Here is a 26,409-nt window from a genome sequence, read left to right on the forward strand (position 1 = left end):
GTTGGCTATATGCAGAATTTTAAACCTATCTAAGATTTGGAAAGTGACAAATACTTCTAAAGAAAAAGTAAAGCATAGGGGGAATTAACCACCTATTAAATAGGGTGGTTAAGGGTAAGCTTCATTGAGAAGAGGAGTGAGCAGCGAAGACAAGACACTAGCCATGCAGATATTAGCAAAATCTTGGAAGAGTGGACAGAGTATAGTCTTTAAGTTAAATATGTATCCTTGGCTTTCCCATGTAATAAGTTGTGTGAACTTGGACAAATTAACTGAGTTAAAAACCTGAAGCCTTGATTTCCTCATGTATAAAAGGATGATAACCTGAGAAAAGTATTATTAAGATTAAAGGAGATAACAAGTGAAAACACCTACCTCCTGCCCCCACCTAGTTCTCATGTGGCACTCTGTACTTTATTTTCATAGCGTCACAGTGTAATTATCTGTGTCACCAGATAAATTGATAAATTTTATCCCACCTCTTCTGAAATACTAATGAGAAGAACCAGTCAGTGTTATATTTTATTAACACATAGTCATTCGTAAACTACCTTTAATCCTTTTTTATGCGAAGATCTCAGATTTGTTGAGAATGTTTTGTATTTGTGCTAGAGCCTCAAAGTGTCTTATAGGCTTTAGCTTATTGATCACAGCACACCATCTTTGTGATGGAGGTAGGGGATAGATACATATCATCTTGCATTTGTGATGAATAACACTGCTAAATGGTATAAAATGACAAAGAAGGCCAAGGAGAATTTGGATGAAACCCAATATGTTTGGTTTTATTTTCCCTGTGCTGCTTTTTTCCTTTTTTCCCCCTTTCTTCAATACAGCTAAAGTATAAAACAAAAACAGGTAGCTTATGTTGTTAGATTCTAGCATTTGGAAAATCATTATGACACAAACAATATTGTAGTTATGACTATTTTGTTTTCCCCCATCAAGCCTCTCATAGTATCTAACTAAGGAGGTAGTATTAGAATTGGCAGTAGAGTTAGAGATCTTTACTATTATAAATAGATACTGCTAAGGAAATTTCAAACAGTATGGTTGTCTTGGGTTATTAAACATTTTTAAGATGTCACATTAAAAGAACAGGATTAAGAGAAAATGAGTATATGCTTTTAGTGTAGGTCAGGGTAGAGAAGAAAAGGGGTTGAAATAACCTTATTAACTTGGGATAAGCAAATCTGCGTTATATCCTCAGCAAACCTAAAGTAGAGCAAGAGTGCCCCTATGAACAAAAATTGAAAACAATCATTTTATCAACTCGGTAAACTTGTTTGACTTCTGAATTTAGATTCTCTTTTTTTTTTTTTTTTTAAGATTTTGTTTATTCATGAGAGAGAGAGGCAGAGGGAGAAGCAGGGTCCGCTCCATTCAGGGAGCCCGACCTGGGACTCCATCCCAGGTCTCCAGGATCAGGCCCTGGGCTGCAGGCAGCGCTAAACCACTGCGCCACCAAGGCTGCCCCCTAAATGTGTTTTTAAGATTAAAATCAATTGAAACAATTCCTGTAATAAACTTTTCCCCAAAAAATGCCATCCACCAACTGTGACCTAGATATTTTTTTTTTACTCTAGCCTAGACATCTCCAACCCCAAAAGTAAAAATTCTTCTTTGCACTTCAGTTATTACCAAGAAAATAATGCCATTCAGTAACTGCTTTTGGCAAGCTTATAACTATAACACTGTGAGTTCCATTTTGTTCAGAGCTTTTTAACAGACCTTATTGACACTTGTATTAATAAAGATTTAGGGCAGTAAAGTTAATAGGATTGAGGAAAACATTTTAAAATTATACATTAAGGACATTCAGATACAATTCTCTAGGGTAATGGTTTTCAATTTTTTTGGTTAGAATTCCTTAGAAAAACGTTTTGTTTTATAACTTGATAGATGCGTATGCACTCCAAAAAAGTTTCATTGAAGGGATTAAATCTGTCAGTGTGAGCATTCTTCAGGGGAGATTTTCTCCCCCTAGAGAAAGAAGTAAAAGTTGGCTTTAAAAAAAATAGTAAAAATTGTGTCATTTATTTGTAGAGGAAGTGATTGAGTTGGGGGAATTTAACCAATGGAGAAGGAACGGTATGCACAAAGGCATAGAGGGAAGAAAGAATTGGTCTCACTGAGGAGAATAGTATGTTCAGTAGAATGCATGAATAGGCAAATGCTCAGAAATGAGGCTAGAGAGTAGGAAGCAGAGAGGGTAAAGGAATCATGTATGACGTATACTAAAGAATTTGATTTATTTACAAGGACTATAAGGCCCGTTGAAAGATTTTAAACAGGAAAGTGACATCACCTGACAGCAGTGTAGAGCGTGAATTAGAAGAGTATGATACAGATATTAGTGAGTGATTCTATTATGTTAAATAAAAAGTTTTTAAGTGAAGATGTGGCTGAAGGAGTGGAGAGAGATACATAGGAGACAGGCCTTGATTGAATGAGGAATGAAGAGAAAGGAAAGATAGAGGGCAGTACACATGGAGATAACTCAGGGTCTGTAGCTTACAGGAGAAGTCTGTGCTAGAGATAGAAGTTTTTAGATTTAGGCCTCTTTAGTGTGTAAGAGGTAGTTAAAGCCATGGGTGCAGTTGAGATACAAAGACTGGAAGACAAAGAACCCAAGTAATAATTAAACCCATGGGCTTGGGTGAATTAAACAAAAGAGGAAGACAAAAGGCCAATCTGTAAAAATAATAATAAAACTGAAGAGGTCACCAGAAAAACCAAGACTGGAAGTTAGTTTCAAGAAGGAAAGAAAGGACAGCGGTGTTTAATGCCACAGATGATTTTATAAATTGAAGACTGAGAAGTACCCAGTGCACTTTGAGGAAAAAAAATTTTAAGAATTCATCTGTTTGAAAAGAGCGGGCAAGAGAGAGTGTGTGCACATGGCAGGGGCCAAGGCAGAGGTAGAGGGAGAAGTAGACTCCCTGCTGATCAGGGAATTCATCACGGGGCTCAGTCCCAGGATCCTGGGATCATGACCTGCTGAGGGCAGATGCTTAACCTGACTGAGCCACCCAGGTGCCCCTGCACTTTGAAATTTTAAGACGTTGTTGGTAATCTTAAATGGGTCAACAATTTTATGATAGATGTTAGATTACAATTCATTTATGGAAGATTGGGAAGTGAGAAATAAAAAGTTTGATTCTGAAGAACACTCACAGATGGTAATTAGAATCCAGATATGGGGCACCTTTGGTGGCTCAGGTCTTAATTCCAGGGTTCTGGGATCTAGCCCCACATCAGACCCCCTGCCCAGTGGGGAGCCTCTTCTTGCTCTCTCTCTCAAATAAAATCCTTTTTTTTTTTTTTTTTAGGGATCTAGATATTGATGTATACTCACTTGTTTTAAAGAGGAGAATCTTGATTATGTTTCTGAACAGAAGATAATGAGCCAGTAGAGCAGGAGAGGCTAAGGATACAGGAAACAGGATAATTGATTAGGCAGGGTCTTTGAAGATGCTAGAGACATTGAAACAATCTAGAATATGTGGAGGGATTGGTTATGAGGGAATTAGAACTTAAAGGAATGAAAAGGCAATCAGGATTCAATGAATTGATTTTTAAGGTTCAGAAGGAGATTATCAAATATGTACCTGCCTGTTCCAAGTAAAAGAACATCTTTTTCTGCATCTAGTATGCCAGGAATTTAGATGTTACCTTATTTAAATATTCCTAGCAACTCTTGCAAAGTTTACAGATAGGAAAATTGAGGCTCAGAAGTTGTCTAAAGCCACACAACTAATAGGAAGCTATGATTTTATTGTTTATATCTAGCTCCAGAGCTTAGTACTAAAACTTTTTTTGTTTTTAAGGGCCAAATTCCCCCAAAAGGGAAAAACAGTAAGAGGCTTCTAATTTGTTTTGCCCGGTGAAATCACTTCAAAAAAAATGTTTTTAACTTAGTGCCTGTTAAAATTTTTTAATTTTTTTACGTAGTTTTCCACAAAACATTGTATTTTAACAAAAATAAGAAGGACATAATGTCCAAACAAATAGAAGGCAAACCTGTAAAAAATCATTAAGCCCACTACTATTATCTGTAGCTTTTCTCATTTTGCCAAAGAATAACTTTATCATAGACCAGTACGGGTCCTCAAACCACCCTTTCCAAAAGACTCATGAAATGACAATATTTTACACAAAAATATAGTACATTGTTACTTCAGTTGTTACTGCTAAACATTTATGTTCAAAGAAACTAAATATTGTATTTCCCTCCATGTTAGAAACTCGTATTTTGCTGCAAATTGATTTCTAAGGGTTCTCATTACAAACTTCTGATAAATTAATAAAGTGATAAACTGAAACAACTCTGAGAAATATATAGCATTAATTCCTGAACTCTGGGTAGCTTAGTGGTTTAGCGCTGCCTTCAGCCCAGGGTGTGATCCTGGAGACTTGGGATCGAGTCCCACGTCAGGCTCCCTGCATGGAGCCTGTTTCTCTCTCTGCCTGTATCTCTGCCTCTCTCTGTGTGAGTGTGTGTGTGTGTGCGTGCGCGTGTGTCTGATAAATAAAATCTTTAAAAAAAAATTTCTGAACTCTTTCCTTTTGTTAACATACTAAGTACTTGTGGTTTTGTTTATTATGGTTTATTTTGTCAATTGCTGAAAGCTATTGTAAATCCAAATGTTTCTATTTTTTTATTTTTAAGTAATCTCTATACCCATTGTGGGGCTTGAATTTAACAACACGGAAATAGAGTTAACATGCTCCACTGATGGAGCCAGCAAATGCCCTCAGATGTTTTTAGAAATAGGAAATCAAGTTGCTCTAACATTATATCATTACTTGCTACCTTACCTTGTTCCTGTTTAGAAATATTCTCCTGTATGCATAAACTTACTGGCTTATGGAAATGTAAGTATTGGGGCACTTTGGGTAGCTCAGTGGTTGAACATCTGCCTTGGCTCAGGGCGTGATCCCGGGTTCCTGGGATCCAGTCTTGCATTAGGCTCCCTGCAGGGAGCCTGCTTCTCCCTCTGCCAATGTCTCTGCCCCTTTCTGTGTCTCATGAATAAATAAAATCTTAAAAGAAAAAGGAAATGTAAGTATTAACCTAATCAACTATAACATCCCATCTTTAATCAACACATGTGTGACACATTTTTTAGGGTTCCTATCAAAGTCCTAGGCTCCATGTTCTCTAAGTCTGAATTTCTGCTTCTGCCTTTGATGGTACTGGAAAGCCACGCCCTGGCTGAAGGCAGCTCTAAACCACTGAGCCACCTGGACTGCTTGACATCTGTCCTTTGATCTGTAAATGCTCTAGTGCATAGCTCTAGGACAAAGCACACTTTCTGTGAAAGTCCAGGTAGCAACTATTTGAAACCTCTTAGGCTACAATGAGAGTAATACAGAAAAAAAAAAAAAAGTTCAGAGGCTTATAGCTGCCATTGTTTTTTAAAGATTTATTTATTTATTTATTTATTTATTTATTTATTTATTTGAGAGAGAGACAGAGACAGACACTCCATGCAGGGAGCCTGACCTGGGACTCAATCCCAGGTCTTCAGGATCACACCCTGGGCTGAAGGCGGCACTCACTAAACTGCTGAGCCACCCAGGCTGCCATCTCCCCAAGTTCTGAAGATAGGGAGATGGTGAGTGAGACATTTGCTGATATTCCCTGATGTTGATGCTAAAGGTGGAAAAGGGAAGAACTTCTTACCATCTGAATATCCCAGTCACTTTTGATGGGCTAACTTTTGAGTGAGGATACGCTCCATCACCTGAGGTCTTCAACAGCTGCGGTTGACTACCCTAACTAGATGGCAAGGCCAGTCCCCTCTAAAGACAAATTTGATCTTTTAAGGTGGTGTCAGGGCATTTGATTGCTGCCTTATCACTTAAAGACAATGTGTTGCACCTGGGGGCTGTGGGAGCAAATCATTTATTTTAAATGCCTGAACCATTATCTCAGGGTCCTGGGCTCTACACTTAGGGAGTCGGCTTGAGTTTTTCCAAACTCTGCCCATTACCTTACTCTTTGGCTCTCAAATCCTTAAAAGCCTGAACCATTTAAAAACGAAGGTTTCATGGGATCCCTGGGTGGCGCAGCGGTTTAGCGCCTGCCTTTGGCCCAGGGCGCAATCCTGGAGACCCAGGATCGAATCCCACGTCGGGCTCCCGGTGCATGGAGCCTGCTTCTCCCTCTGCCTGCGTCTCTGCCTCTCTCTCTCTGTGTGTGACTATCATAAATAAATAAAAATTAAAAAAAAAATGAAGGTTTCAAAAACGAAAATGAATGTTTCAAGATGTAAATCCTTCTCATTAGCATACATTTTATCCCAAAATAAGCCCTCAGTCAAACATAAAAGAATATTCCATTTTTGCCAATAGGAAAGATTATTCAAAATAATTCATGAGTACTAGGCTCTTTCAGTTTTTTTTTTAAGATTTTTTTTTTTTTTTTTTTATTCATGAGAGACAGGGAGAGGGGCAGAGACACAGGCAGAGGGAGAATCAGGCTCCATGCAGGGAGCCCAGTGTGGGACTCGATCCCGGGCTGCCCTACTAGGCTCTTTTAATGGCTTCCCAAATTAATCAGTTGGGAAGCATCTCTGCTTTTTTTTTTTCTTTTTGGCCACCCATCAAATGACCCTTTAAATAAAGAATTTTCCAACCTTGTCAAAGGACACTCATGATATAACTTGATATATAAAAATAAAGTATTACCACTTTATAGTCAGGAAATTGATATGCTATGTCGCAATTATTGCGCATTAACCAGATAAAACATCTTTAATAAATTAGTAATTTGTCCATGTGGAAATTACCTCCAACTTAATGGTCTATTTAATTGCCTCTAAAGGATTTTAAATCTATCATAAGGTGTGTTTTTTTTTAATGCATAGAATATAGTGTAAATAGAAATATGTGTAATTGTCATGATCTCCAGAAAGATTCAAGCCTTAAATTACATTAGTGTTGTGAATCCTGGTTCAAAACAACAAAACAAAATCTGTTTTGATGGGCAGCCCTGGTGGCTCAGTGGTTTAGTGCCGTCTTCAGCCCAGGGCCTGATCCTGGAGACCCGGCATTGAGTCCCACATCGGGCTCCCTGTATGGATGGAGCCTGCTTCTCCCTCTGCCTGTGTCTCTGTCTCTCATAAATAAATAAAAATCTTTTTTAAAATATGTTTCGATTATATTTAGCATTATCTCAGTTTATATTCTGACACTTCAGGTATAACTGTAGGCTTTATGTTCTTTACTCTTTTTCATTTAGATTGTTATTAGGTATTTTATGTAGTGCTAAAGAAAACATAGTCAATGGCTGCATATTAAAGATGATAGGTTATTTATCAAGCTCACAGGTGAATATGTGGCAAAGATCACAGTTTTCAACTATAAAGGAAAGGAACTGGGTGCTGTAAAAAAAAGAATAACCTAAATTAGATTTGGGGTTCCCAAGACCTCTCTGAAAAGAGGGCATTTGAGATTGGAATAATAAAAAGGTAGAAAGTGTGCAAATTCTGAAGTGGAAACAGCTTTCATGCTTTCAAGGAAATGGAAGATAGAGAGGGAGACCGCCACTATAAGTGCTTGAAAGGAGAGAGTATCAAGATAAATTTGGAAAGGTAAGCAAAGGCCGCATCCTGCAACACCTTTAAAGACTTGTGGGAAACGTTAGATTTTATTACAAGTACAGGGGAAAGCCGTAGAGGAGTTCTTAAGCAAGTCATCACCTAATAGTCTTGTAGAAAAGAAATTGTACATTTGAAGAACATAAGAATGGGAGAAATTCACACTTAAGTCAAGAGAATAGTATGTGTTTCATCTATAAGGATGGTAGAAATGACTTCTCGATTGGACTCTTTTGTGTTTATACTTTAAGATATTGAGGTCAATGTAAACTTCCTGCTGTTTGATACTGTTTTGACTTGTATTTAAGTAATGCTACCAAAGGTTTCCTTTTTTCCTTTAGAAATGTCATATTTAGAAGCTATTTTTATATTTCTGATAGAATGTACAATCAGATTTCTCTTTCTGTAGGAGCAAGGACAGGAAGAGAACCATATCTAGTTGTATAAGGAAAGATACATGAACATAGGATATGATGTCGCAAAACATCCAGGCAGATAGAAAAGAGAAGGAAGATTCAATATAACAAAATATTCTTGCTGGAAAAGCTCCAGCTCTTGTGTTTCAGTCTTCTCACATTAAAATTGAGGCATTTAGGAGGATAAAAGTTCATTTTAAATAAAATTATAACTATAAATAGAATCACATGTAAGATGATATTTACTAACCCAGTTAATGACACTTGGAGAGATGAATGGACCCTGTATCTTTAATCTTTGCTTTCTCTGTCCCAAACAAGTATTTACACCAGAAGTATACTACATGTGTAGACTACCAAAAAACTAGCTATCAGATTCTTCTCAAATCAGATATCAAAGATTTACCCCCACTGTTTTCTGCAAACTACTGTTCTCCTTCTCTCCATCCGACTCTTCTCCAGTTGCATTACTTGGTATAAGGCTTCAGAAATGTTCTCTATTAGCTTTGACTAAAAGCCTTTGCAGACCTAGTCTAGAAATTGTCTCTACAAGAAATAAAGTCTAAAAGAAAAGAAAAGAAAAATAAAGTCTACAATATTCACTTGTTTCTTTGCTACTTGCCTCTTTAAAAGGAAAATGTAAGGTGAAAATTTTATTAACTGAAACATCCCATAAATCAAGATTATCTTTATTTTGCAGAGTAGAAAGTTACATATGTAGAGGAACAATGACATTTAAATGTAGTCAAGTATTGATGTTTAACTGAAGGATGTGGTTTACACATTTTGCAATATGATAACCATTTTATTTTCTTTCTTTTTTTTTAAAGAATTTTTTTTTAATATTTTATTTATTTATTCGAGAGAGAGAGAGAGAGAGGCAGAGACACAGGCAGAGGGAGAAGCAGGCTCCATGCACCGGGAGCCCGACGTGGGACTCGATCCTGGGTCTCCAGGATCGCGCCCTGGGCCAAAGGCAGGCGCCAAACCGCTGCGCCACCCAGGGATCCCCTATTTTCTACTTTCTTAAAAGTGTGTTTGACATGCCTCCATGTAGTAGGTTGAAATGTCTGCTTATTTGAGGCTTGTTTTTGAACACCTTAAATTTGAGATCTTAAAATTTAAATAAATTCTTCAGCAGTACAATAGTTACCAAGTTACTGTGCTCTACTTAACATCCTCAGTACATAGGCTTTTATGCAATGTCTAAATAACTGCATCATTCTTTTTTTAAAATAATAAATTGATTTTTTATTGGTGTTCAATTTGCCAACATACAGAATAACACCCAGTGCTCATCTCGTCAAGTGCCCACCTCAGTGCCCGCCACCCAGTCACCTCCACCCCCCGCCCACCTCCCCTTCCACCACCCCTAGTTCGTTTCCCAGAGTTAGGAGTCTTCCATGTTCTGTCTCCCTTTCTGATATTTCCCACTTATTTTTCCTCCTTTTCCCTTTATTCCCTTCCACTATTATTTATATTCCACAAATGAATGAGACCATATAATGTTTGTCCTTCTCCGATTGACTTATTTCACTCAGCATAATACCCTCCAGTTCCATCCACGTTGAAGCAAATGGTGGGTATTTGTCGTTTCTAATGGCTGAGTAATATTCCATTGTATACATAGACCACATCTTCTTTATCTATTCATCTTTCGATGGACACCGAGGCTCCTTCCACAGTTTGGCTATTGTGAACATTGCTGCTATAAACATCGGGGTGCAGGTGTTCTGGCGTTTCATTCATTGCATCTGTATCTTTGGGGTAAATCCCCAGCAGTGCAATTGATGAGTCGTAAGGCAGATCTATTTTTAACTCTTTGAGGAACCTCCACACAGTTTTCCAGAGTGGCTGCACCATTTCACATTCCCACCAACAGTGCATGAGGGTTCCCTTTTCTCGCATCCTCTCCAACATTTGTGGTTTCCTGCCTCGTTAATTTTCCCCATTCTTACTGGCGTGAGGTGGTATCTCATTGTGGTTTTGATTTGTATTTCCCTGATGGCAAGTGATGCGGAGCATTTTCTCATGTGCATGTTGGCCATGTCTATGTCTTCCTCTGTGAGATTTCTGTTCATGTCTTTTGCCCATTTCATGATTGGATTGTTTGTTTCTTTGTTGAGTTTAATAAGTTCCTTATAGATCTTGGAAACTAGCCCTTTATCTGATACATCATTTGCAAATACCTTCTCCCATTCTGTATGTGGTCTTTTAAGTTTTGTTGACTGTATCCTTTGCTGTGCAAAAGCTTCTCATCTTGATGAAGTCCCCAATAGTTCATTTTTGCTTTTGTTTCTTTTGCCTTCATGGATGTATCTTGCAAGAAGTTACTGTGGCCGAGTTCAAAAAGGGTGTTGCCTGTGTTCTGTAACTGCATCATTCCTTTTTTTTTTTTTTTTGTAACTGCATCATTCTAATACATGTGTAAGGAACTACAGTGATTTCTGTACATTGTTGAACGGAGAGATTTGCTTTTAAATTTTTCATTGATTTATCTAATCCTTCCCTTTCCCAATTTTTTCCCTTTCTTTCTATCATGCACTCTCTGCTTCAGTTCTTTCTATTACACTTTTACTTGTATTATATTCCCAGCCTGGAAAGTTTTCCCTCTGCTTTTGGAAATCACATCTAGTTTAAAGTTCTAAGTCCACAGTTTTTTCTAATTATTGATACCTACTTTTGTCTGATTTCTGAAGCTTAAAACTTACCTCACAGTATATAGTACTTGATTTTTACAAGATGAAAAAACCCTGTATAGCATTGATTTATTAATAATAAATTATATATTCATTGATTATAATAAATTTAAAGTATTGACTACCAATTTACAAAAGAGCAATGCATTTAGAATTCAAAGAGACTTGAATGAACATGAGGCCAGTTACCTTATGTTTTCACAGGAGGAAACAGAACAGTTAAGGGATTTGCCCAAAGTCTGGAGAATTTAAACTGACTCCTAATTATTAAATTTGTTTTCTTTAATTGGGAATTTAAACCTTTTTTCTTTGATGTAATTATTCTAGTTCGTGTTATGTACTCCTTAAGAAAATGTATGCGAAAGGTAAAATTTTCATGTTTATAGAAACATTGACAAAATGTTGATTTGTTGGGACAGGAAAGGTATTAAGCACAAGTACAGTGACAGGTGTTTATTACACATTCTCTAGGAGTAGTGGTAATGTCTTCGTTTTTACTTACTGATGGGTATAGTTAAGGAAAAGCAGCTGGCAAATAGAGGAAAAGGAAGTGGTAGAAATGGCAGTTTGTGGAGATGACCAGACTCCACAGACTGTTGGTAACAAACTGTGAAGGCCGTATTAGTAAGGATTGACTGACTTGTTACACAACCTTTGTAAAGAGAGGCAATGATCTTGTTAAGGAATATAATACTTATATTGAGACTGTGTAAATGCTGTAATCCCCCTGTATCCCTACTAAAAGGGCCCTATATATTATAAATATAGAGAAGGGATTGATAGATAAGAGGAATAGATTTACATGCTACTTATGCAGTTCTGTGGTTCTGCTTTCCACATGGTTGATAAAAATACCTTTTTCAAAATTAATATTTGTAGGAACAGTTGAAATTGTACTCTGATCTACTCTGAAGTCATGTAGTCTTGTTTCATTTCTTGTATGCTGAAACAGACTTCTATGTGCCCTACTTCTCTGCACTGCTTTATTAAATAAGTGGTAGGATAATACTGACTTAACTTTAAGTAACTGAAATTTTACTCCTTCACCAAATAAACATTCTTAGGATGTTATATTTCAGAAATGGCCTAGTGGAAGAGCCTATTATTTTGAGAATTAATGTATAATACACATGTAAATTTGACCACTTCCATTTGCAGTCTATCCTGTAAGACGGTGGAATGTTTTCGTAACAAGGAAGGCAATTGAAATTTCTCTCAAAAGGAGTCTTTGAACAGAATGTTAAAGTAGAAGATAAAAGCTAAAGAAATGGAGGAGAAAAGTAACTGTCAAAGATTAGACTCTAAGTACATTTATTAAGAAAACTGGAAAATCCAAAGACCGTTTTGGGAGGAATAAATTATTACTTTGTTTCCACTCTTTTTTCTTTTTTTTAATATATGATAGTCCCACACAGAGAGAGAGAGAGAGAGAGAGGCAGAGGGAGAAGCAGACTCCATGCACTGGGAGCCTGAGGTGGGATTCGATCCTGGGTCTCCAGGACCGCGCCCTGGGCCAAAGGCAGGCGCTAAACCGCTGCGCCACCCAGGGATCCCTGTTTCTACTCTTTAGACATTCACTCTATCAGTCCCTTCTTAGCTACTGTATATTTACATTCAAAGTTAAGAAGTCTATATGCTAGAATGTAATTTTAAGTGCCAATGAACTCAAGCATTTGCTGTTAGAAATAAGGAGGCTGAGATTCAGGGGAAAATGACTTCTATAATGTCTCAGACCTAATTGGTATCAAAATAAGGATAGAATCCAGTTTTTCTAATTTACAGACCAGGGTTCTTTATACTATACCACAGATCAGTTACTGATATTTTTTTTTAAGGTTGGGGGATGAAACCTGATACCTTGTTAAATTTAGACAGTAGTCATTGTTTATACTTTTTATATGTTCTTCTGATTTTTTTTTTTTTTTTTTTTTTTTTTTTTTGTTCTTCTGATTTTTAAAATAAATGATTGTTGACATTTCTTCCTCACTTCTGACCAGAGGCTCATGATTTTATCCAGCTTTGGCACACTGTTATAGCCTTGATTTTATGTCTTAGGAAGTAATTTCTCTGTTAGTCGATTTCATATCTCCTATAACAAGGTTATAAGAAGTTAATGTAGAGCAGTTAAGTCTTCTAAGGCAGCTGTTTTTAATTTTATAACTTATTAGAGCTGCTGCTTAGAGAGCTGTAGCTTTTCTTAGATTAATCTTTAGATAAGGGCAAATCAATCTATTAGCATTAATTGGCATTTAAAATTACTTCTAGTTACAAATTTATGTGTTTCCTATGAAATACCTCAAAGTTTTCTTACTGTTTGCTACTTCTTTGTGGAAGCCTGCTAGTAGACATCCCAGACCTTATTTCATTCTAAGAAGTTTTCCATATAATCAGCCCATAGCTGCTGGAGGAGGTACATAGAACATTCCTAACCTAATCTGATTTCTTCAGCTCAGAAAAAACACCCTTTTTGTACCAACATGCAAAATGTATACAGGAACTTGATCAATTTTCTCTATTCAAGTTTTCTTTTTATTCTTAACATTTATCGTTTTGGTTTGTTTTTTTTTTTTTAACAGACTTTAGTTCACTTTTTTTAATATTTTATTTATTTGAGAGAGACAGCATGAGCAGGAGGTGTGGAGGAGGCAGAGGGAAAGGGAGGGAGGGAGAAGCAGACTCCCTGCTATGCAGAGAGCCCAACTCTGGGATCGATTCCAGGACCATAAGATCATGACCTGAGCTGAAGTCATGCTTAACAGACTGGGTGGCTCAGTTTGTATAAACTCTGGTATGGGTCGTGACAAGATGGTCAGTGAATTCCTGAGAAGGAGACTTGGTGAACATAGTTTGTTTTCTGAGGTCAGGGTGAGACAGCTGTAGGTGTTGGGAATGGCATCAAAAGTGGCCTTTGCAAAGTTGCACAGGGTGGCAGCGTGGCTCCTGGCTGAGTTTTAGCAGTCATCTATACCAGCCATCATCAGTAGCTTCTTGGGCATAGGAGCTGAGGCACAGTGCCAATGCCCCTGTGGTCAGAGGTGAGGTGCACAAGCACAGCCACAGCAGCTGGTCATCATGCATGGGACAATGTGGGCCTTACTGATCTTGTTTTTCAAGTAGCCTTGCCACATAGGTGGGTGGAAAGCTTGACTGAGACCATGGCCCCACAGATGGCAGTGGCCATCTCCCTGGAGCACTTAACACCCAGACCAACATGTCCGTAGTCTCTCTGATGGCAACAAATGCCTTGAACCTGTTCCACTGGCCAACACGGGGTTGCTTTTGCACTAGTATAATCTTCAAAACCTCATCCTTCAGAGATACCCCAGGAAAAGGTCAGTGATTTCAGATTCCTTAACAGGCAGGAAGAAGAAATATATCTCCGCCAGGACTTGATCTTCATGTCCTTCACCAGGCGACCCAGCTTGGTGACAGGATCCATTCCTTGTCCTCGACGTTGCCTCTTCAAACTCTGTGATCTCAGCCGGCTCTAACCACAGCCACCACCCTGACCCCGGATGCTGCTGCAGAAGCCTTCTACTGTAGCCTCCCGTTCCAGGGCCCTGCCGCAGCACTGGCATCATCATCATCATTTAGTGTTTTCTCAGAGAAGGATATTTGGCTTTTTTTTTTTTTTTTTTTACCTTTTAAAAGGTAGGGAGTGATAGTCTCTTGTTCTGAGGAAGGGGTTTGTATATGTCTTTCAGGATAAGAGAATGTGTATATTCCTGTTTCTTCTGTTGATACTAGTATGATGATTTTAGTATATAGATCTTCTATGAAAAGCTGGCAGCCTTACTCTAAAAATCTGGCATCTAAATATATATTCACAGACTAAAATTCTAACCCTCTCCTCTCCCCAGTATCTGTAAATCTATTTTTTAGAAGTATCATGTCTTGACCAAGTTCTCTGGAACCTCCACTGGGTGACAGGACTAGGGATATTCCTTAATGCACAGTTAAAGGCATATCTCCAAACCAAGAATAAAAAGTCCGCTACCAGAATTGAACCTAGTTTGTGTGCAGTGCCAAAGGAGAAAAAGGAAGTCAGGAGTACAAAGTAGAAATTCCAAAGTACAAAGTAACCTAGAGCTGAGAATATTAATTAAATAGCAGTGAATTATGGGAGAGAGAGTATTTATAGAATCAAAGTATAGGTAGGTTAACATCCAGGTTGATTTGTGACAGAAAAGCCTGTGCAACATTGGAGATAATCCATCTTAACCACAAATCAGATATGTGTAAAGGGGATGAGTTCTTAAAGCTTTTCAGATACCTCTATAAAAATTAAAATGCAGTAGTCATTCTAGATTGGGTGCATGGTAAGACTTCAGAAGCATAAAATGAGTATGTTACAGAATTTTTTTTTAATGTTACAGAAATCTTAAACTTCCAGATTTTATTTAACAATTTTTTTTTATTTTTTTATCTATTTATTTATGATAGTCACAGAGAGAGAGAGAGAGAGAGGCAGAGACACAGGCAGAGGGAGAGGGAGAAGCAGGATCCATGCACCGGGAGCCCGATGTGGGATTCGATCCCGGGGTCTCCAGGATCGCGCCCTGGGCCAAAGGCAGGCGCCAAACTGCTGCGCCACCCAGGGATCCCCAATCTTCCAGATTTTTGAGAAGATTGTTTTCAGGTCATTCTGTTAGTAAGTGTTTAGGACCCATCTAAAAACTTTGCATATAGTTTCAGGGGCCATAGAACCATATTCTTAGTATATGTGCTGCTGAAGTGAGCACTAGAACCATATTCTTAATAGCGGTGGTATCTAAGGTAATTTTCAGGTTTGACCCTAAGTTGATAATACACAAACTGATTTTGCATGGAATTGATTAAATAGTATCTAGCTCAGAACTATCCAGATACGGATTTGTCCAATGTCCAGTCTGAGAGCAATATATCACAGTATCCTGATACATTGCCATTTGGGGTAGTATAAGAAAAAAGAAGAAACAATTCATTAAGCATTAGAATATTGGCAAGATCGGTATTATAGAGGCAGAAGGGCTTGATAAATTCTTCAGATTAGCCAGACTGCAAAGGAAGGTAGTGTAGCACTTTTCTACCTTACGGATCAATATTGGATTATAGCAAAAATACTTCTTAAGTTCCTAAAATAAAACTTCATATTTTTAAATTTTCAAAAAATTTAAATTTAAACATTTACTCTCTCTAAACTGAAAAAATTTTAGATATTTTATATCTGTAGTATTTGGTGAATCATCACTAAAAAGTTCCAATTTCCACTCTATGTATTACTAAAAGGTATTTTCTAAAAGTATGGAAATGTATATGAAGGACCCAGGAAATACTGTTTCAAGAAGCTGGACTTTTGGGGCTTAAAAATGTTTCTTCTTTATTATATAATTAATCAACTGAACTACTTTGTAAATCACCAATTATTTACTAACCCCAAGGGTGTCTCTCCTTACTGCTTTGAGCCTTATCACACATCTTTCATTGCAGATACTTAACATTCAAGATCACAAATATAGTAAAGTCAAGATTCATATTCAGCAGTTTGTGTCCAGAATTCATGCTCTTAATTTTGGAGTTAAATGATCTCAGGTTGTGGGATTGAGCCCCATGTTGGACTCTACACCCAGCATGGAGCCTGGTTAAGATTCTCTATCTCCCCCATGCACACTTGTGTGCTCTCTCTCTGTCTCTAAAAAAAGTGTAAGAATGAAGTGTTTTGCTATAATGTGGATGTGGAGAGTATCATGAGTCCAGTGGAAGAAGAAAAATACAGATGAAAGATCTTCCCATTTCATATACAAAAACCAAAAAATTTTAAAAATCTAAGAATGGATAAAATAAAGGTTAGTTCACAATATGAGAGTATGTATCAGAGGAAAGAAGAGAGAGTGGTTTTAGCCACCAGATGGCAAAAAAAGGGGGGGGATCTGAATTGGCATGTGTATGTTCACAGCTTTGCTGCTTTCTTCTGAAGATGAGGTCACTTTTTTATTAAAGGTAAGGTAAATTTTACTTCTTACATAGAGGTGATGTATTTCAATGGGCTTTAAATATGTAGAGTCTAGGAAGTCTTTGGATATATGCTTCAGTATTAGCAAATTTCTATTTCTAGAAGCATGCCTGAGGTGGACCACCAAACTTCTCAAAGGTGGCATCAGTTTGCAGTAACACCTATACTAACAACCCTTGGGGATTTGTCATTTGGATTAACTTTGATACATTAATGAGTTTAAGTGATACTCCCATGGGATGTCAATGAGTAGCAATGAATCTAGAAATCAGTTTGGAAAGAACCGAAATCTTTTGACTATCTGCATTCCTTAACAAGGTATCCCTGTTTACATCTTTTTAAAAATCCTATTTTCTAGTTCTGTTGATGTATAGAAATGCAATGTTTTTGTGTACTGACTTACTAGTACACAACAACTTTGTAAATTTTTATATTCTTTTATTGCTTCTTCTTGCTTTGCTGCACTGGCCAGCATTCCAGCACACTGTCCATAACCATGTAAGCTCATGGTCTTAATGGTGAAACACTGACAGTATATTTAGATTTTATTTATTCGTGAGAGACACAGAGAGAGAAGCAGAGACATAGGCAGAGGAAGAAGCAGGCTCCCTGCAGGGAGCCTGATGTGGGACTGATCCCAGGGCCCTAGGATCACTCCCTGAGTGGAAGGCAGACACTTAACCACTGAGCTAGTGTTTTTTTTTTTTTTTTTTTTTAAGTATAAATTTTCCGGGATCCCTGGGTGGCGCAGTGGTTTGGCGCCTGCCTTTGGCCCAGGGCGCGATCCTGGAGACCCGGGATCGAGTCCCACATCGGGCTCCCGGTGTGTGGAGCCTGCTCTCTCTCTCTCTGTGTGACTATCATAAATAAAAATTTAAAAAAATCCTTAAAAAAAAAAAGTATAAATTTTCCTACAGAATTTTTATGGATATCATTCAGTGATTAGGGAAATTTCCTTCCTTCTTATTCTAGTTTTCTAAAGCCTTTAATGGGATAAATTTTACAAAACCAACGTGGCATTCATGGAATAACCCTAATTTTGTGGTAATGTAATATTTCTTTATGCAATGCTAGACTCACTTATAGTTTGCATAGGGTTTTTCATTTACATTCATGATTGAGAATGGCCTTTCATCATCTGCTTTCATACTTCTTGTCTAGTGTTTTATGTTAACTTCATATAATTTAGTTGGGGTGTGTTCTTGTGCTAAAGAAAAATTAGTTCTGTTTTTCTTATAGTCAATAATTGGATTTACTGTTATATTTTTTACCTAAAGATTTTTTTTATGATCTCCATTGTCTCTTGCTATTCTTTCCCTGTGTTTTAACTCTTTTTATAAATTACTACAGTCAACTATACTTGAATTAGAAAAAATCAAATTGTGCACTTTAATTATGTGCAGCTTATGGTCAATTATACCTCAATAAAGCATTTTTAAAAAGGCAAAAACAGTTTGGTAGTAGCTGTCCCTGAGAAGTCAGAAATGGATGATATCTCACAGAACAATACTGCCTACTACACAAAAACTCCTAACATAATGAGTCTTTTTTTTTTTTAATTTTTTTTATTTATGATAGTCACAGAGAGAGAGAGGCAGAGACACAGGCAGAGGGAGAAGCAGGCTCCATGCACTGGGAGCCCGATGTGGGATTCGATCCCGGGTCTCCAGGATCGCGCCCTGGGCCAAAGGCAGGCGCCAAACCGCTGCGCCACCCAGGGATCCCCATAATGAGTCTTAATTAAGCAATGCCTAATCTATAGTAGACTTCTGGAGTTTACAGATTTACCATTCAGTGTCAGCTACTGGAGGACAGATGAAGATATCCTTGCAATGATGTGTAATGGGAATGAATACTGCCTATTTCAGAGGGTTGCTTTAATAATGAAGTAAAAATAAACAGGACCTAATACAAATCCAAAATTCAAACTGAGAGGTTGTTTGTTGCAAGAAAGAGTAAGAGCTGAGGTCTGTCCTATCAGCCATTGGTAAAAGAATTCTATCTCTAAGCCTTAAATGTGGAGTTGAATGATTTTGTTTCTGTGAAAGCTTGGCACTCTTCCTGGAGTATGTGTTAGCATGGAAATGGGGATGGAATTGGTATTAGTGGTTCATAAACCAACTTGGAATCTGAGCCATTTTGGAGCCCTTGAATATTGTTCAGCCTTTAAAGAAAAGAAAATTCTAACTCGTGCTACAACATTGTAAACTTGAAGATATTAAGTGGAACAATCCAGTCTCCAAAGCACAAATAGTATATAATTCCACTTAGATACCTAGACTAGTCAGATTCATAGAAACAAAAGTAGAATAGTGGTTGCTAGAAGCTAAGGGAAGGAAGGAACAAGGAGTCATTGATTAATGGGTATAGAGTTCCAGATGGGAAAGATGAAAGGTCTGGAAAAGACTGGTGGTGATGTTTGCACAACAGTGTAAATGTACTTAATGTCACAGAAGTAAACATTTAAAAATGCTTTAAATGTGTATTTTACTACAATTTTTGAAATGAAGCATTGTTTCCCGACAGTGGCCAGGAGATAAGAAGTCCCTCATTTTGGAAAGTAGAGCTGTGAGAAACCGGAATCTATCTATCTCTCCCTCTCTCTCCCTCCCTCTCTCTCTCTCTCATAAACACATTGACTCTCCTCCACTTTATTATTATTATTTTATTTTATTTATTTATTTATTTTAGATTTTATTTATTAATGTGAGACACAACACGGAGAGGGAGAGACAGAGACAGAGACACAGGCAGAGGGAGAAGTAGGCTCCATGCAGGGAGCCTGATGTGGGACTCCATCCCGGGTCTCCAGGACCACACCCCAGGCTGCAGGTGACGCTAAACCGCTGCGCCACTGGGGCTGCCCTTATTATTATTATTATTATTATTATTATTTTAAATTATTTATTTATTTATTCATGAGAGACAGAGAAGCAGAGACACAGGCAGAGGGAGAAGTAGGCTCCATGCAGGGAGCCCAACCTGGGACTCAACCCCAGGTCTCCAGTATCACGCCCTGGCTGAAGGCGGCACCAAACCATTGGGCAACCAGGGCTGCCCTCTCCTCCACTTTATAACCCGCTCCAAATTACAACTTCTTAACTAGAACTTGCCTAAAATAAATTAATGTGCTTGTTGAGGTGCTTCATTTTAGTGGTGATGGTGGGAAACCTTGAGAATATCAAGTTTTTCCGATTATAAATTTCTTTATTCATTTACATGCTATGGAATATTGAGTGAATCAGAAGTGTATGAGAATTGAAAAGCATCTTAGTATAAAGTTGCAGAACTAGAAGAAACCTTAATACCAAAGTCAAACTTCTCATTTATGGGAAAGGAACATTATGTTTAAAGAGATTGACTTTCCTAAAGTCACCAACTTTTTGGTAGTAAAACTAGAACTGAAAGGTCACTTTAATTCTTAGGTTAGTGGTTTCTGGCCTGCCCTGTACTCAATGGAAGAATTTACTTGTTAGAAGTCCTAATTGCATTTACTCGATCAAATAGTTAAAGCTGTAAATGTTCTTGAGTATTTGTAAAGTATCTTCTGGGCCCATTAAACATAATAAACAGAAAATAGTTGTTTGTGTTATAGGCAGAGGTATGTGGTGGGGTGTGGGTGTGTGTGTGTGTTTGTGGAAGAGATATTTGAGGCTTGAGTCTGATTCTCACATAAAGTAGTGTATTCTCAGAAGAACTCTATTTTACTAGTATATATGAAGTCAATGAAGAAGCCATCCCACCATGAAAATCCAAGGTGAACAAACAGGGATAAACATTATCTGAGAAACACAGATGAACAAAACAGCAAAAATTTGTCGTCATTAGTATTTTAAGAGAGATTTGAGAGGTTATTGTTACCATAAAACTAAAACAGCGTCCCAACATTAAAAGTGATCCTGGGGGCGCCTGGGTGGCTTAGTCGGTTAAGCAGCTGACTTGATTTGGCTCAGGTCATGATCTTGCAGTTACAGAATCAAGTGCCCCATGTCCATCCCATTCCCAGTGTGGAGTCTACTTCAGATTCTTTCTCCCTCACCTCTCCCTGCCCCCTGCCCCTACTACCATCTTGCATACACTCTTTCTCTAAAATAAATTTAAAATCTTTTAAAAATAAAAATAAAAGTGAACCTACACTCTAGAACACCAAAGTAATGATCTGTAAGATAAAGAAATTTCCTAGAGTGTAGAGCTGAAAGAAAGAGATGGTAAAAAGGAGAGAAGTTTATAGGTATAATGGATAATCTTAGGATTCCTAAATAGGAATTCATGGTGGAAAAGAGAAGGCAGGGATCCCTGGGTGGCTCAGCGGTTTAGCGCCTGCCTTTGGCCCAGGGCATGATCCTGGAATCCCAGGATCAAGTCCCACTTCGGGCTTCCTGCATGGGGCCTGCTTTTCCCTCTGCCGGTGTCCCTGCCTCTGTGTGTGTGTGTGCGTGTGTCTCATGAATAAATAAATAAAATCTTTAAAAAAAAAAAAAAAAGGAAAAGAGAAGGCAGAGAGGAAATTTAAAAAAAAAGAAGAAGAAGAAGAATGAAGAAAAATTCTCTGAGCTGAATAAATAAAGTCCTGGGGCTTTTGATCAAAAGGAACTGTTAAATACAAATAGAAAAAAAAAAATAACATCAGAGCTAAAGATAAAGGAAAATCTCAAATTTTTTGTGGGAAGAGATGAGAATCACTTAAAAAAAAACCAGATAGGTATTAGACATCACAATGGGATGCCAGAAGATGTGGGCCAGTAAGTTTTTGAAAGTATGCATAAAAATGTGGTTTGCTTCATAGGTCCTTGAGAAGGAGGAGGGCATAGTGCTTGGAATTATATTCCAGCAAAACCAAAGAATCCCACCTTTAAAAGGTTAAAACATGAGATTAAAAAACAACAGAAGTATGTGATGAAAAATGAAATCCTGGGAGGGAGACTACTGTGAACTGGCCTAGAACATAATTGTTTCAGATTAAAACAGAAGTCACTGGGGTATAAGAATGTCTTCAAAAACAGGGATCCCTGGGTGGCGCAGCGGTTTGGCGCCTGCCTTTGGCCCAGGGCGCGATCCTGGAGACCCGGGATCGAATCCCACGTCGGGCTCCTGGTGCATGGAGCCTGCTTCTCCCTCTGCCTGTGTCTCTGCCTCTCTCTCTCTCTCTGTGACTATCATAAATAAATAAAAATTTAAAAAAAAAAATTTTTAAAAGAATGTCTTCAAAAACAACATGGATTCTGTTGCACAAATTTTAAGAATAAGTTAGAATGTGTTAAATATTATTTATAAAATATAATTTAATTATTTTATTTTATTATTTTTTTAATTTTTATTTATTTATGATAGTCACACAGAGAGAGAGAGAGAGAGAGGCAGAGACACAGGCAGAGGGAGAAGCAGGCTCCATGCACGGGGAGCCCGATGCGGGATTCGACCCCGGGTCTCCAGGATCGCGCCCTGGGCCAAAGGCAGGCGCCAAACTGCTGCGCCACCCAGGGATCCCAATTTAATAATTTTAAATATAAAAAATTTAATTTTCTAAAAATTGAAAGAACCTCTAGAAAAATTAGTTACTTCAGAAAGTCCAAATATGAAGCAAACTGAAATATATGCCTTATTTTTGAGCAGTTACCAAAGTATAAACACACCCTCAGTTGAAATTAAGTGACATAAAATCACTATACATTCTCTGGATTTCATCCCATTGATTGGATGGCAGTCAATAATGTAAATACCTTTTGTTACTCAGTTTTTAAAAATCAAACTAAAGAGAAAACAGGAAAATTTAATAGTTGTAAAACAAACTGCAGATGATACAAAATTTAGGTAGATGATTACATGGGGAGCCAGTGGAAACTTCTTCACGTTGATGGGACAAGAAATGAAGACTAAAGTATAATAAAGTTGTTAAAATAACCAATAAAAACTAAAAATAACAAATCAGAATGAGTAGAGGAGGAAGAAAATAGGGTGAATTCTCTGAATCTTTTATAATGATACATTATAATAAAGGATAAATATGAGTACAGTAGTAAACACCAGAACTAAAAACAAATGACCCAGGGTTATAATTTCTAGATTTGAAGTGGTTTGAGTTTGAGATGAAATTAGGGAGGAGATTTCTTGTTTTATTTTTATTGAATTCATAAGAGCACATGGTTAAGAAACCAAGTAATTCAATAAAGTTATGAAAATTGGCCACCCCAGGCCCCCATTCTATCTCTTTGATGATAGATCTCTTCCCAGTGGCATTCACCTATTTTGAAGGATTCTTTCTTTCTTTCTTTTTTTTTTTTCTTTTTTCCAATGGTTTTACTTATTTGAGAGAACGAATACACATGTACAAGCAGGGGGGCAGGGGCAACTGGAGAGGGCAAGAGAATCCCAAGCAAGACCCCGGGCTGAGCACAGTGCCCTATGTAGGGCTCAATCCCAGGACTTTGGGGTCATGACCTAAGCCAAAATCAAGAGTCAGAAGCTTAACTGACAGCCTCTCAGGCACCCCTGAAGGATTCTTTTGATGTTTACCTCTGTATCTTTGGATAACTGTTATTTCATTATTTTGTACATGTTGACATCCACTTATAGAAGAGGGGATAGCTCTCCCTCACTACAGTTACACTCCATTTCCACCATGGGACCTCCCAGATCTTTGGATCTTTCGTTCAGTTTAGTCTTATTCCTTCGAAAATGGTCTTATCATGTAAAACTCTAGTCTTCTTAGTTGGGGAGATTATCTAGGAAACTGAATTCTTTGATTGACTTTTAATTAGTCCTTATTTTAGCCTAACAGTGAGACTTTCGTGTTTTTTTAAACCTCCTATGTGAAAAAATAAAAATAAAAAAAATAAAAAAATAAACCTCCTATGTGGTTTGAAATTTTTTTAACTCTTAGAAATTTATTTTATTTTATTTATTTTTTTTACTTTATTTATTTTTTTTTTTTTAAATTTTTATGATAGTCACAGAGAGAGAGAGAGAGGCGCAGAGACACAGGCAGAGGGAGAAGCAGGCTCCATGCACCGGGAGCCCGACGTGGGATTCGATCCCGGGTCTCCAGGATCGCGCCCTGGGCCAAAGGCAGGCGCCAAACCGCTGCGCCACCCAGGGATCCCAACTCTTAGAAATTTAAATTAAGATATCAGTAATAGCAGTCCTGTTTTTGAAAAAGATTGTGTTCATCATTATAATCAGCAATAATCCTTAAACTTGCTGAATTTGTGACTACTTCATTTAGATCATATTGTGCTATAGATGGGTATTATATGTTGTGGAATACATTGAGTAGATGTTCATCTGAGCAGTTTCCTAGGAAAATATCTTAAACTTCTTATAAATAGAGGAGAGAATAATGCATATTTGTGGAATGTCTCTCCCAATATACTATGGTTAGCTTTTCTGTGAACTTTAAGGATAAGCATGTTTTGGAAAGTCAGGAGGGGAGCCAAAAAATTATAATTAAGGGAGAAAAATGTGTGCCTGTTCATATTTTAGTTTATGCTCAGCAACATGGACAGGTTTGATTTTGAAAGCTAAGCTATAATCCCTTCCCAGTTACGAAAAGCTTTATAGGAGTCTAATACTGACATATGTAAAAATGAACAACCTGTCCTACTTAATCATTAGGAAGGCTTGATTTGCTTGTTTGGTCTTTGCTTAAGTGGATAATCAGGATTGTAGGTGTTCAGAATACTGTATGGGCTACATTCAGATCTTACTTAACTAATAGTCACAAATGTTTTTATAGTTTCTTATGGTTTGCTTGCAGCTGCAGCATATGAAGAACCTTTCAAGAGTGTGAATCACTTTGACATATCAAAGGCATGCGTTAAAATGTATAGTTGTCCTAATTGGTTTGCTTTCCTCATTTTTAAAAAATATTTTATTTATTAGAGTATTTATTAGTGGAGGAGAGGGAGAAGCAGACTCCCTGCTGAGCAGAAAGCCCAATTCAGGGCTCATCCTAGGACCCCAGGGTCATGACCCAAGCCTAAGGCAGATGATTAACCAACTGAGCCACCCAGTTGCTCCTGCTTTGCTCCTTTTTAATAAAATAGCTTTTACATTAGAATTGGGTTAAATGCAAAGAATACAAAAATATGAGTTTAAAGAGATATGTGCAGCCTTATCTACAGTAGCCAAATTAAGGAAACTGCCCAAGTATCCCTAAATGATAAATAAAGATCTGGTGTGCGTACACACACACACACACACACACACACACACACACACACACACACATCATGGAATATTACTCAGCCATGAAAAAGAATGAAAGTCTTGTCATTTACAATGATGTAAGTGGAGTTAGAATAATGCTTAGTGAAATAAGTCAGAGAAGGACAAATACCATATGATTTCACTCTTGGAAATTAAGAAACAAAACAAACATGCAAAGGGAAAAAAGAGGAGCAAACCAAGAAACAGACTCTTTTTTAAATTCTTCATGAAAGACATTTTTAGAGAGGCAGAAAGAGAAGCAGGCTCCATGCAGGGACCCGACACGCGACCCAATCCTGGGTCTCTAGGATCCCTCCCTGGGCTGAAAGCTAAACCACTGAGCCACCAGGGCTGCCCGAGAAGCAGACTCTTAACCACAGAGAACAAACTGATTGCCAGGGGTGGGTAGGTATTGGGGATGGGTGAAATAGGTAATGGGAATTTAGGAGCATGCTTTTTGTGAGGAGCACTGGGTGTTATATGGAAGTGTTAAATCACTATAATGTACACCTGAAACTAGTTTTACACTGTATGTTAAATAAGTACAATTTAAATAAAAAGAGGTTTCTGGGTAGCTCAGTTGGTAAGTCTCCAACCCTTGATTTCTGCTTATGATCTTGGGGTTGTAAGATTAAGCCTCACATCAGGCTCCATGCTGGGTGTGGAGCCTCCTTAAGCTTCTCTCTCTCCCCCTTTCCCATACTTGCACCCTTTAAAAAAAGAAATTGATTGGGTTAGATGTTGCAATGTTTTTGTCAAAATGCATTCTTATAAAGAAGTACTTTGTAGGTAATCTCACTTAGTTCTGTGTCATTTACAGTGTTCAATAGGAAGATCTATAAACCTTGCCGTGTATGTACCAGGAAGGAAAGAGCTCTAACATTTCAAGCTGACATGGATAGGAAGAATGAAAACTCTTGTTCTGGATTGCCTCGGTTTGAAAGATTCTAGTTCCGGACTGCCCAGAAGGGCATTCTGCAATGATGGGAATGTTCATTCTACACTATACAGTTTGGTAGACACTAGTCATATGTGGCTAGTGTGGCTGAGGAACTGAATATTTAATTTTAACTAACTTAAGTAGCTACTTGTAGCTAATGGCTTCTGTAATAATGTAGTATTAAGAAACTGAGGGAAAACATGAATATAGAAGCAGTTACATTGACCTGTGTTAGGACTTCTGGTATAAATTAGTTTAGCATAGCTTATAGGCTTTCCAACTTCCTCACTTCTGATTCTTACTGCTGATTTTTTAACTAAAAAATTAGGTTCCTAACTAAATGCTAGGATTAAGACTTCTGATAACTGGTAGATGCTTGTCTTGTCCTCTTTACCTCAACTATTTTTGTATGTCTAACCCCAACTCTTCTCATCCTTGGTGAAAAGGAATCTTATTTTGACAGTGCCTGGTAAGTCTTTACCACTCGGGAAACTCCTAAACTTTTCTAAACTCAGTTATTAGGGCATTTATTCAATATACCAATAAAACC

The 26,409-nt window shown here is 37.7% G+C and overlaps 1 protein-coding gene across 3 annotated transcripts in view; it reads left to right on the forward strand.

The window, feature by feature from the left end:
• The window catches only part of ABHD17B (abhydrolase domain containing 17B, depalmitoylase), a 54,354-nt gene that overhangs the window by 6,904 nt on the left and 21,041 nt on the right, over positions 1–26,409 (forward strand). Inside the window, exon 1 of one of the 3 annotated variants that reach the window (XM_077907108.1) lies at positions 25,913–26,328. The exons of the other annotated variants lie outside the window; for them this stretch is intronic. The gene's annotated coding sequence lies outside the window, so the exon portion shown is untranslated. Of the gene's footprint in view, positions 1–25,912; positions 26,329–26,409 lie in introns of those variants that run through there. 3 annotated transcript variants of the gene reach the window in all.

The sequence above is a fragment of the Canis aureus genome, chromosome 1 (assembly GCF_053574225.1).
Source record: "Canis aureus isolate CA01 chromosome 1, VMU_Caureus_v.1.0, whole genome shotgun sequence".
NCBI lineage: Eukaryota > Metazoa > Chordata > Mammalia > Carnivora > Canidae > Canis > Canis aureus.